This window comes from Canis aureus, chromosome X (genome assembly GCF_053574225.1).
Source record: "Canis aureus isolate CA01 chromosome X, VMU_Caureus_v.1.0, whole genome shotgun sequence".
NCBI classification, from domain to species: Eukaryota; Metazoa; Chordata; class Mammalia; order Carnivora; family Canidae; genus Canis; species Canis aureus.
Genome location: NC_135649.1, coordinates 28,501,147 through 28,514,129, shown reverse-complemented (window position 1 = coordinate 28,514,129; position 12,983 = coordinate 28,501,147). Strand labels below are relative to the sequence as shown.

The window sequence follows — 12,983 nt, the reverse complement described above, 5'->3', positions numbered from 1 at the left end:
ATTAAGTAAAGTCTAAATTTTCTTTATATTTTTGTCTTTGGAATTCATCTCACTAAAGATGTTGTGTTTATAATCTTACTATAGGTAAGATTTCTCTGTATACTCACAATTTATTTGTACATGATTAGGTTTATTTTTCTAAATTTTTTTCAACTTTAGGGATTTCAGAAGTTTCATTTCATGTCTTCCATAGGTAATTCATTTTCCTAAATCAAAAGTCAAAATTCAGGATACCTGGGTGGCTCAGCAGCTGAGCATCTGCCTTCGGTTCAGGTCGTGATCCTGGGGTCCTGGGATCGAGTCCGCATTGGACTCCCCACAGGGAGCCTGTTTCTGCCTATGGCTCTGTGTCATAAATAAGTAAGTAAGTAAGTAAATACTTTAAAAAAACGTTAAAATTTGATATAGGAAGGTATGCATAGAAGTCTCCAGAGACTTCTGCCTTCTCTATTTTGTTTCATCCCTTCCCTCTCATAGGCAGCTTAAAAAAATGTTCTTTGTCAATCCTTCCAGTATTTCTTTTTGCACAAATAAGCTTTGCACAGTGGCAGTATTGTAGCCAATGAGGTTTATCCGAGGCACGATTATTGCTAATTGAAAAGTTTTTGCACAAATATGTCCGTATATACATTCTTTTTTTTAAGATTTTATTTATTCATGAGAGTGAGAGAGGGGAGGGGGCAGAGGGATAAGCAAGCTCCATGCAGAGAGCCCGATGTGGGACTTGATCCCAGGACTCCAGGATCCACGCCCTGGGCTGAAGGCAGGTGCTAAACCGCTGAGCCACCCGGAAATCTCCTATACATTCTTATTTTACTATCCTTTCTTGGAAGTAGTATACTGGCCAAAACAGTTTGTTATAGACATTGATATTAAGTGCCAGACCTAATAGAAGATGTTAGGAGGTGTGTTGATGTCTTCCATGGAGAGTTGAATCTGCCGTACTAACCTGAACCATTTTTTTTAAGATTTTATTTATTTATTCATGAGAGACACAGAGAGAGAGAGAGAGAGATGCAGAGACACAGGCAGAGGGAGAAGCAGGCTCCATGCAGGAGACCTGATGTGGGACCTGATCCCAGGTCTCCAGGACCAGGCCCTGGGCTGAAGGGAGTGCTAAACCGCTGAGCTACCCGGGCTGCTCCTGAACCATTTTTTTGATCTATCTGCAAGTTAGAATCAATATGAATTAGATGGGTTCACTAGTAATTATGCTGATGATTATTACATCATTGGAGAAATCTGCTTGTTACTCTGTAATTTTAGACAGAAGAAGAGACAGGTGAAACAGTTGAGAAACTGCTTGTTACTCTAATTTTAGAAAAAGAGGTGAAATATAGTTGAATACTTAGTTGTTATTGCTAACCAAAGCAGGTAATAACAGGACCAACCTGTGTGTGGGTGGGGGGGACATAATGAAGTAAAACTTTCAAGTAAAATTACATGAGTGGGATATTTGGCAAACATGAACAGAATTAATATGCAAGAAGCAGTTGAATTTTTTTCTTGTTTGGAATTTATTAATCAGGAAGTCTGAGCATAATCTCTGATGGTAGAGATTGCTTTTCATAATGAAAAGAGCATTTTGAGCACTTTGCCAATGCCAAAGTAATAATCATAGAATACAATGCAGATACTTGCATATGAAGACTTCCTTATGCATGTTGTTCTTAGATTTTGCTAAATTATTTGACAAACTTTTTTGTGAAGTCGATCATTAGAACACGTTTTTCTATAGAAAGTTTTCTTTTTTAATAGAAAGTTTTCTAATTGAGAAGTTTCTTTTCTATTGACTTAGCACATAAATCATTAGTACAAGTTAAGTCTTTTGTTTAAAAATTTTATTTATTCATGAGACACACACACACACACACACACACACACACACGCAGAGACACAGGCAGAGGGAGAATGCAGGCTTCATTCAGGGAGCCTGATGTGGGACTTGATCCTAGGGACTCCAGGATCACGCCCTGGGCCGAAGGCAGGTGCTAAACAGCTGAGCTACCCAGGGATCCCTACAACAAGTTGTGTCTTAAAAGTAAGGTTGCAATAACTGTAAACCTCTCCAATTTAAGATAGTTTTGAGTTCTCTGAAGTATAGTACACTTTCAGGTGTACCCATTACTTAAAACGTTAGTTCTAGTATGTATTTTCCTTTAATAGCATATCATTCTTAATATTAAATGTGTGCAGAATCATTATTTTGCTTCCTTTTTTAGCATTTAGATAATCCTTTGGAGGGATGTTTTGCAGGATGCTTTAATATATTTATAGTGGTTTAGTAATAAGGTAGTCTTTTGGTCTCAATTGCTCTAGGACTTAAATTCCCATCATCTTAGAGCTCAAGTTGAGAGTTGGTTTCGTCTCCCTTTCTTTCATCATTGGATGGTATACCAAGGTGGATGAAATGCACTTGTGTTAGGCACTAAAAATGGAATAGGTTAATGGGCAAAATAGGGGGCCCCCTTGTAATACTAGCACCAGTAATCTAACTATATATTTTAATATTTGGATATCTCTTCTTGCTGAGACATCTTTATGTATTAATTATATGCTCCCTCCCTCAAATGTAATGGAACCACCTGCTATATTTTAGGGCTCAGTAACTTTTAATTCCTAGTATCATCACATTATGAAATTCTAGCATGCTAACCCTTGATTGTAGTTTGCTTGATTTCTGCTCGAAGGTTCTTGTCCCTTTTTTCCAGCTTTAAGTAATGTGCTGATCTCTTGTTAAACTATGAAACTTGTACCATCAAATTTTGAACAACGGAGAAAAAGGTTGAACATTTTTATTTAATTTTTTTGAATATTTTAAAAATGGGTTTCAAGGATCGTTTTCATACTCTGTAGTGAGTAACTCTGAAAATGTAGGTGGGACTAGCTTGCATGGTTCAACCAAGTGCTTCCTTTTTTTTTTTTAAACTAGATATTTCTTTGGATCCTTTGTAATAAGGTTACACTAGCTTTGGTTCCTTTTTACCATATCAAATAGATTAAAAATCTGTTTGTCAAAACAAAGTACTTTGAGTGTAGATATCAATTGTTAGTGTTTTTATAAAATTATATTTCTGGGGCACCAGGTGGTTCAATTGATTAAGTGTCTGACTTTTGATTTCTTTTTTAAGATTTTATTTATTTATTAGAGAGAGAGAGAGCAGATTACATGCCCAGTGTGAAGCCTGATGCAGGGATCAATGTGAAATCATGACCTGAGCCAAAATCAAGAGTCCTACCCTTAACCATCTGAGCCACCAGGTGTCCCCCATCTTAACCATTTTAAGCGGACAGTTCACCAATTAAATTGACATTGTTGTGTAATATCTCCAGAACTTTTCATCTTGAAGAACTGAAACTCTATGCCCATTAAACAATTCCCCTTTTCCCACTCCTTTTACCCCCTGGTAACCACCATTCTATTTTCTGTTTCTATGAATTTGACTACTGTAGGTACCTCATGTCAGTGGAGTCATATAGTTTTTGTCCTTTTTGTGACTGACTGGCTTATTTCATGTAGCATAATATCTTGGAGGTTCATGCATGTTGTAGCATGTGACAGGATTTCCTTCCTTATTAAAGATGAATAATCCATTATATATATATATAAATAAATAAATATAAATATTTTGTTTATCCACTAGCTGTTGATGGACATGTGGGCTGCTTCCACCTCTTGGCTATTGTGAACACTGCTGCTATGAATGTGGGAAGTACAAATATCTCTTGAGAACCAGCTTTCAGTTGTTTTGGAAATATACCCAGAAGTGGGGATTGCTGGATCATATGGCAGTTCCATTTAAAGATTTTTGAGGAACCTCCATACTGTTTTGCATAGCAGACACACAGTTTTGCAATCCTAACAATAGTGCACAGGTGTTCAGTGTTTTACACATCTTTGCAGACACTTGTTGTGTGTATTTTGATTTCTAGCCATCTCAGAAGATATGAAGTGGTATCTCATTGTGGTTTTGATTTGATTCTGATTCAAATCCTTTACCCATATTTTATTTGTATTAATTGGTTTTTTTGTTGAGTTGTAGAAATTCTTTATATATTCTGGATATTAACCTCTTATCAGATAAATGATTTGCAAATATTTTCTCCTATTCTGTAGTTTGCCTTTTCACTCTGTCCTTTGATGTGTAAAATTTTTATGTAGTTTCAGTTGTCTATTTTTGCTTTTATTACCTTTTGATGTCATATCCAGGAAATCATTGCCAGGTCCAATGTTCTGAAGCTTTTCCTCTACGTTTTCCTGGAGGACTTTTATAGTTTTAGGTCTTACATTTAGGTCTTCAACCCATTTTATTTATTTTTTCCCCATTCTCTTTAACCCATTTTTAATTAATTTTTGTATATGGTGTGAGATAATGAATGGTTCATCTTTACCTTTTGTGAGGATTTCCTAGCACCAATTTTTGAAGAAACTGTCCTTTCCCTATTGAGTGGTCTTGGTACTCTTGTCAAAAATAATTTGAATGTGTATGCAAGGGTTTATTTCTGCCCTCTCCATTCTATTCTATTGGTCTGTATGTCTGTCTTTATGCCAGTACCACACCATTTTGATTTTTGTAGTTTTGTGATATGTTTTGAAATCAGGAAGTGTGATTCTTCCAACTTTGTTTCTTTTTTTCCAAATTGTTTGGGTTGTTTGTAGTACCTTGGATTTTATGATGAATTTTTCTGTTTCTGCAAAAAAAGAATGCTCTTGTTTTTTGTTTTTAGATTTTATTTATTTATGAGAGACACACAGAGAGGCAGAGATATAGGCAAAGGGAGAAGTAGGCTCTCTGTGGGGAGCCTGATATGGGACTGGATTCCAGGATCCTGGGTTCATGACCTGAGCCAAAGGCAGATGCTCAACCACTGAGCACACCCAGTTGCCCGCTCTTGGGTTTTTGATAGGGGTTGCACTGAATCTGTAGATTGTTTTGGGTAGTATGGACATCTTAATAACAGTCATCCAATCAATTTCCATAGGGTGTATTTTGACTTATTTGTGTCATTTTAATTTTTTTTCTCTAAGATGTTATTTGCACGAGTGGGGTGGAGGTAGGGGAAGAGAAGAAGCAGGCTCCCTCCCTGCTGAGCAGGGAGCCCGCCATGGGGCTCTATTCCAGGACTCTGGGATCATGACCTGTGTGGAAGGCAAATGCTTAACTGAGCCACTGAGGTGGCCCTAAGATTTTCTATTTTTAAGATTTTATTTATTTATTCTTGAGAGAGACACACACAGAGAGAGAGAGAAGGAGAGAGAGAGAGGCAGAGACACAGGCAGAGGGGGAAGCAGGTTCCATGCAGGGAGCCTGATGTGGGACTTGATCTGGAACTTGGGGATAACACCCTGAGCCAAAGGCAGAGGCTCAACCACTGAGCCACCCAGGCATCCCCGGTCCTAAGATTTTAAGTAATCTCTACACCCAGTGTGGGGCTCAAACTCCCCACCCCAAGACCAAGAGTTGCATGCTCCACTGACTGAGCCAACCAGGCACCCCAAGTGTCCTCTTTAATTTTATCCGGTGATACTTGGTAATTTGCGGTGTATAAGTCTTCCACCTCCTTTGGCTAGGTTTATTTCTAAGGTTTTTTTTTCTTTTGGTGCTATTGTAAATAGAATTATTTTCTTAGTTTTCTTTTTTGGATCGTTCATTGTTAGCGTATAGAAGCACAACTGATTTTTGTGTTTTGACTTTGTTTTTATTTTTTTTATTTTTATTTATTTATGATAGGCACACAGTGAGAGAGAGAGGCAGAGACATAGGCAGAGGGAGAAGCAGGCTCCATGCACCGGGAGCCCGACGTGGGATTCGATCCTGGGTCTCCAGGATCGCGCCCTGGGCCAAAGGCAGGCGCTAAACCGCTGCGCCACCCAGGGATCCCTGTGTGTTGACTTTGTATCCTGCAACTTGGCTGAATTTATTCATTCTAATAGGTTTTTTTTTAGTGTGTGTGAATGTGAAATGTTTAGGGTTTTCTATGTACAAGATCTTATTACCTGCAAATAGGTAATTTTACTTCTTTCTTTTCAATAGTGGTTGTCTTTTATATATTTTTCTTGCTTTTAGTTGTTTTAGGTAGGGGTCCTAATACTATGTTGAAGTAGTGAGAGCAGGCATCCCTGCCTTATTTCTGATCTTAAAAGGGAAAGTTTCAGCCTTTTACCATTCAATATGGTACTAGTTGTGGGCTTTTCATAACTGCCTTTGTTATGTTGAGGTACTACTTTCCTTGTATTCCTACTTTGTTGAGTATTTTTGTCATGAAAAAGTGTTTTCTGTCATGAAAAAATGCCTTTTCTGCATCAGTTGATGATTATGAAATATTTTGTCCTTCATTCTCTTAATATGGTGCATTGCAGTGATCGATTTTTGTGCATTGCACCAACCTTGCATTCTGGAAATAAATCCCACTTGGTCATGGAGTATATTTTTATTTATTTATTTTTTAAAATTTTATTTATTTATTCATGAGAGAGAGAGAGAGGAGCACAGGCAGAGGGAGAAGCAGGCTCCATGCAGGGAGCCTGACCTGGGACTTGATCCCAGGTCTTCAGGATCACACCCTGGGCTGAAGGCAGCGCTAAACCGCTGAGCTACCCGGGCTGCCCGGTCATGGTGTATAATACTTAAAATGTGCTATTGATTTTGGTTTGCTAGTATATTTTTGAGGATTTCTGTGTTGGTGTTCATCAGGGATATTTGAGGTTTTTCATAGTGTCTATCTGGCTTAAACTTAACTTTTAAAAAGTCATTTACATGCTTTAATTTTTAGGAAAGCTAAAGGTTAGAATTTAAATAAATTTAGAGTGCAACATACATATGACCCTTCTGTCATTGTTTTTGTGTAGAATTACCAAATGAAAAACCAACCTCTTAGATCTAAAATAAGAAATAGGGACTTAGGTGGCTCAGCGGTTGGGCTTCTGCCTTCAGCTCAGGGCGTGGTCCCAGAGACCCGAGACCCAGGATTGAGTCTCAGTCAGGCTCCCAGCATGGAGCCTGCTTCTCCCTCTGCCTGTGTCTCTGTCTCTGTCTCTCTCTCTCATAAATAAATAAATAAATACATCTTAAAAAAAGAAATATCTAACCAGAAATCGAGGGTATAAAAATATTAAATATGTAGCACATATGTTGTGTTTCATGTTCATACTAAAATGACAAAAAAATTTGTGCTTACTAGTAGTAACTGCAATTCTAAATTTTAGATTAGAATTTCCTATTATCCTTCATAAAGTAGTTTAGCTTGTTTACTCTTTGCTTTTATTAACTGAATTGTATCTTAGTTATAATGGTATCTCTATCCTGTGAATTAGTAATAAATGATGTTTCATTTAGATACTTTTTGTAACCTTGAATAAATAAATGAAAATTTTGATGCAATCAGTCTGAGAATATGTGAAATAAAAATTTGGATTTCTCTTGAAATCCAGGTAAGATCAGCATGTTTTCATCTACTTTCCTATGAAATCTGTCTTGATATCTGTTACTGCTTGAAGTCTGCCTGTGAGCCAGCAGTCCCCAATGTGAAGTGGGTTTGATGGTAATAATGGGTGGTGCTTATATCATCCTGTATACCATTTACAAGTGTTGACTCATGAATTTGGCTCATGGCTGTATATTTGATTTTCAGGTCTTGATATTCATTAATACCAGCTAATTGGGTCTCACCACTGAAATGTTGATAGCCACTACACCCAGTTGTAATTATCACTGTTTATACATGATGTCTTAACATACAGAAAGTTATGTCAGTGGGGGCAAATACATTTTTAAAATTAGTGCAAAAAGCTGAATATGGTATTCTGGTATAAGTGATCATTGACAGTATTTTTCAAAATTATTTTTGATTTAGTTATTGACCTTGGCAGACTGATCTAAGATTTTAAGGTGATAGTATATGATAAAACAAGTTCTTTATCTCTTTATTTAGCTTGGTATTTATTTGATATTAATTTGTTTTGATATTTATAAAAATCAACTGCAGCTTGTTAGGGCAAACTGGGGTATCAACAGACTTGGAATTAGATACTTGATATATGTCCAGTATATCAGGTATGATATGATATCCAGTGTCTAGCAGCAGCCAGTGCCAGTATGGTAGACAAATGAGAGGAGGTTGTGGCATTCAGATTAGGGCAACTGGAGAGGCACAGAGAGACTGTTTTTAGAGTGGGTTTAGGGGCAGGAATCCAGTTCCTGGGATGGGATTGGTAGATAATTTATAGCAAGAACAAAGCAGGGTATTTATCCTGGGATGACTCAGGCACAGGGTACAACTGAGTATAGGTTGAATAAGGCAGAAGCTTTTTCTTATCCCCCCTTCCCAACCACAACTAGTAGTACTCGTTTGTTGCCAAGTTCAGGAGTGGCGTGCTGGATTTTCTACAGAAATCAGAACTGATGGTCGAGATCTGGGCCAAGCTGAGTATGTAGGTTGGGCCAGGTGATTCTGTGTTTAGAATTAGAGTCCTATTTGGAAAGTATTGGGAATGTGGGTAGACAAGGAAACGAGGAAGATTGCTGAGCACCTACTAACACATACTTAAAAATAGGAGGGGAACAGGTGGATGTTTCCAGTTCTGTCTGGCTTTAGTATCTGTGCCCCAGCTTGCTCCTTCCCTTCTTCCTGAGAGTAGAAATTGTTTCAGAAGTGTTGTGGCGTTAGTTGTGTTCAATTTGTCTATTTAGTTATTTGAGAAAGTCTTTTTGCTTTTGGTCTCCTGCCTGCCTTCTGTATATTATTTTTTAAAATTTTATTTTTTATTTATTCATGAGAGACAGAAAGGCAGAGACATAGAGGGAGAAGCAGGCTCCCTGCAAGGAATCTGATGCGGCACTCGATCCCAGAACGCCGGGACCACGAACTGAGCCAAAGGCAGATGCTCAACTACTGAGCCACCCAGGTGTCCCTGTATATTATGTTTTAAGTTTGTAAGGGCAGATACTTGACCTGTCACTCAATGTAGACACTGTCATTAATTCTCTTAAGTATGCAGTTTTCTTCTAGTACCATTTCTACATTACCTTTTCCTGTGCTAGAGCACGTGTTACCATTAGAAATTCTTAAGGATCTGTCTAGGCTCATGGAAATGAAATTATATTTGCAAATGATATACATGGGTAGCTATGATATGAGTATACAATCAAGAAATGTTTTGGTTAAGGGCAGCTGGGTGGCTCAGTCCATTGAATGTCTGACTCTTGATTTTTCTTGGCTCAGGTCTTGATTTCAGGGTCGTGAATTCAAGCCTCCAGGGGCTTTAAAAAACATTTTAAAAAAAGATTTTATTTATTTATTTATTCATGAGAGACAGACAGAGAGAGAGAGAGAGGCAGAGACATGGGGGAGAAGCAGGCTCCCTGTGGGGAGCCTGATGTGGGACTCAATCCCAGGACCCTGGGATCATGCCTTGGGCTGAAGGCAGACGCTCAATTGCTGAGCCACCCAGACATCCCTAAAAAACATTTTGGTTGAAATTTTGTTACTGGTCTGTGTATACATGATCATTGCTTGATTTGTCATTCTTTTCACCTTGTCATCTCCTCAGAAGACTTATAGTAGAAATTGGGGAGATTAACACAGGGAGGAAAAATGCCTCTTTGAGCAAGGAGAAATCTTTTAAAAAATTGATATTCATCATTAAAAGGGCAGTAGATTTTCTTCTTTTGAAGGTATGTATTTACATCTAACAATTTTTTGGTGAGCTTTTCATTTCTTGACCTATGTATTCAAAGTTGCCACCTATCATTTGATGTAAGAAATTATAATAACTTGCCTGTTTTGATTAAAATGTACTATTGCAGGAACTAAATTTACCTTTTAGCATTTCACAATCTCAGCCTAAATGACAGACTTCTGCGCATTGTCTTCTAAGTAGATAGGCCAGTAAAAGGATCATGCCTATGGGTCTCGTCAGGAGTTCATAAAAAAGTTTTTCTTCCCTGCTAAGCTTGAGTAGATAAACATGATAAAGATCGTTTTATTGGGGGTTCCTGGATGGCTCGGTTGGTAGAGCATGTGACTCTTGAACTCAGGGTCATGAGTTCGAGCTCCATGTTAGGTGTAGAGATTACTTTTTTTTTAAATTTTTTAAAAATTTATTTATGATAGTCACAGAGAGAGAGAGAGAGAGAGAGAGAGAGAGAGGTAGAGACACACAGGCAGAGGGAGAAGCAGGCTCCATGCAGGGAGCCCGATGTGGGACTCGATCCCGGGTCTCCAGGATCAGGCCCTGGGCTGAAGGCAGCGCTAAACCGCTGAGCCACCCGGGCTCCCCTCTTTTTTTTCTTTTTAAAAAATATTTTATTATCTGAGAGAAAGAGTGTGCGCGAGTGCCTGCACAACCAGGGGGAGGGAGAGGGAGAAGCAGACTCCCCACTGAGCAGGGAGCAGGCTCAATACCAGGAATCTGGAGATCATGACCTGAGCCAAAGGCACACAGTTAATCTACTGGCTACCCAGGTGCCCCAGCAGCTATTTCTTGCATTTTTAGGGATATAACACACCTAGCTACTTTAAGTGTTCCTCTTACTTCCCAATAATATGTGGATTCTGAGGGACCTTGTTAGTGTGGCTCTCTTTTGCACCTTTTTACTTTTTTGATACCACTTGGGATTGAATTAAAAGAACTTTGAAACAGTTACTCTTTTACCAAAAAATCAAAATTACTTTAAGATTTTTAGACAATATCCTAGAAAAACAGGTTTTTATGTATTTTTAATTTTTCAAGCAGGGTAATTTTAATGAATTTAAGTCATTTGAATATAAAGATGTGTAATTATATAATTTTTTATACATTTGTGTTTATGCTATAGTAATTGGTGTCCAACATGTTTTCAGAAGTGAGAGAAGAAAACATTTTTATTATTGAATTAATTTAACATGGAATGTAAACTTTGAGTAATAGGCCATAAACATATTTATTATAGATGACTCGAAAAAGTTACGGTGATCAAGTTTTAGCTTTTAGATCTCTGTTTATATCAAAAACAGTGCTGCTGAGAGCATTTACTTGAATTTAATGTATAGAATTAAAAATATATAATCACCTGTTTTATTCATCCATCTGAAAGAGTTCTAGAGTTTTAGAGAACAAGCAGCGGGAGCAGCAGGCAGAGGGGAGGGAGAAGCAAGCTCCCCACTGAGCAGGGAGCCTGATGTGGAGCTCAATCCCAGGATCCTAGGATCATGACTTGAGCTGAGCCAAGGTGCCACCTAGGTGGCCCTATAATAATCTAGTTTTAATTCAGTAATTTATATGAATGTGTTAACAAACCTTTAATGGCAGTATACTGTACACTTAAGCCTAAGGAAGTGGTTTTTAAAATATATTTAACGTATCTACAAGTGTGTTTGCTTAGTTTTCAGTGAGGAGAAACAGAAGCTAATTGCTAGATATATTTTTTCTCAAAAGGAACATAGTAATGAGAATTTAAAAGCAAATTTCATTTCTATGATTTATCTTTCAAAGTTTTTTGGAATGTTAATTCTTTTTATAGTAGTTACAGAGAATTGGTATAAGTGATAAAAAAAAAAAATCTCCGTTTTTCCTTGACACTAGGTGAGAGCTCCACCTTGTGATCTTTGAGTATATTTTTCTAAAAAAATTAGTAAGCTACAGTAGGCCAGAAATGGTGTGGTGAGTTTGATCATTCAACTCATACTTTTATTTGAACATTACATATTATTATAGTTTTGGGTTTTCCAACTAAGGACAAATGGTATTAAGTATATTTAAAGACCTTGTTTGTAAGTTTTTTAATGTAAATCTTTGGGGGGAATCAAATTGTATTTATTTACAGCTGTAGACATTTAAAATAAAAAGAAAAAATTCATAGTCCTTCCTGCAGATAAAGTTCTTAAAAAAACCTAATACTAATTTACCCATTGCTTCCCCTCCTTTGAAGTACAAAGCAACTTATATTCGGAGCTATGAAAAAATGTTTTGGTGGCAAATTGGTTATTTAGACAATGATTAAAATAGTGAAAACTCAGATACAAGTAGTTTAGTATTTGTTTAATAATATTAGGTGGCAATGGAGGTAGGTGGCTTCCTGTAAAAACATTTTCATGTTTATTGGTACAAGTAATTCCGTAAGGGCAAGGGTCTCTCCTGTTCACCACTCGATGCCCCAGTGCCCAACACTGCGTTTGGCACATGGTAGATACTTTAATTGGTTGGATGGATTCTTAATATTTAAAAACTTCTTAAACAAGTATTTAACTGGGATAAGGAGTTGGCCAGTTTAATAATTCTTCTAAATCTATTAGACCATGCCGGGATATCTCTTTGTAAAATAAAGACACCTTGTCTGGGAGACTTACATTTTTATAAATTCCATTTTTCTTTTGTGTTTACTTTGGTTTCTGATTACCAGATGCATGTTATATAGCCTTATATGCTGAACAAAATAATCTGACCTGGCAAAACTTGTACACTAGAAATGTGTGCTATTTAGAGGAATGTGGTAAGTGTATCACATAATACTTATTTTATTTGGTGTTCTCTGCTTTTCAGAGTTGATGCATTCTTTATATCCCTTAGGAGAATATATTTATGAACTACTTAAAACTGTATATTTAAGGAATGCAGCAAGTTTGGTTTTATCACATGCTTGGAGGGTGTGTAGCGGGGATTGCAGATAGGCAGCAAAACAAGCCCTTTATTTCCACCTTGCCATCTAGATCTCCTGACATGTTTAGAGCTTTTTAGCTCCCCATACTCCTCTATACTTCTCCAGCTCCTTTGTAAAACACTGAATAGTTTTTTTTAAGAAGTTATTTTTTTTAACGAGTTGGGATTTTAAGGAAGCTAGAGTGTTTCCTACATGTGATGGCAAGCTTCAGAACTCTGGTGTGCTTCTTAGATAATTCCTTAGGTTATAATAAGATTATAAACGGATTAACAATTAGTGGTTTTAGGGGAGAACAATCTTGGGACCATGTTTTAGTGCAAGAAGATCATTCTAACAGTCATATCT

The 12,983-nt window shown here is 37.3% G+C and overlaps 1 protein-coding gene and 1 non-coding gene across 12 annotated transcripts in view; both read left to right on the top strand.

Annotated features, from left to right (window-relative positions):
* The window catches only part of STAG2 (STAG2 cohesin complex component), a 136,481-nt gene that overhangs the window by 39,617 nt on the left and 83,881 nt on the right, over positions 1 to 12,983 (top strand). For 2 of the 11 annotated variants that reach the window (XM_077887755.1, XM_077887753.1), the window contains one exon: positions 194 to 360. The exons of the other annotated variants lie outside the window; for them this stretch is intronic. The gene's annotated coding sequence lies outside the window, so the exon portion shown is untranslated. The remainder of the gene's footprint in view (positions 1 to 193; positions 361 to 12,983) is intronic. 11 annotated transcript variants of the gene reach the window in all.
* Positions 534 to 667, top strand: LOC144309346 (U4 spliceosomal RNA). The gene has a single exon (XR_013375380.1). It is a non-coding gene; the product is annotated as a U4 spliceosomal RNA (small nuclear RNA).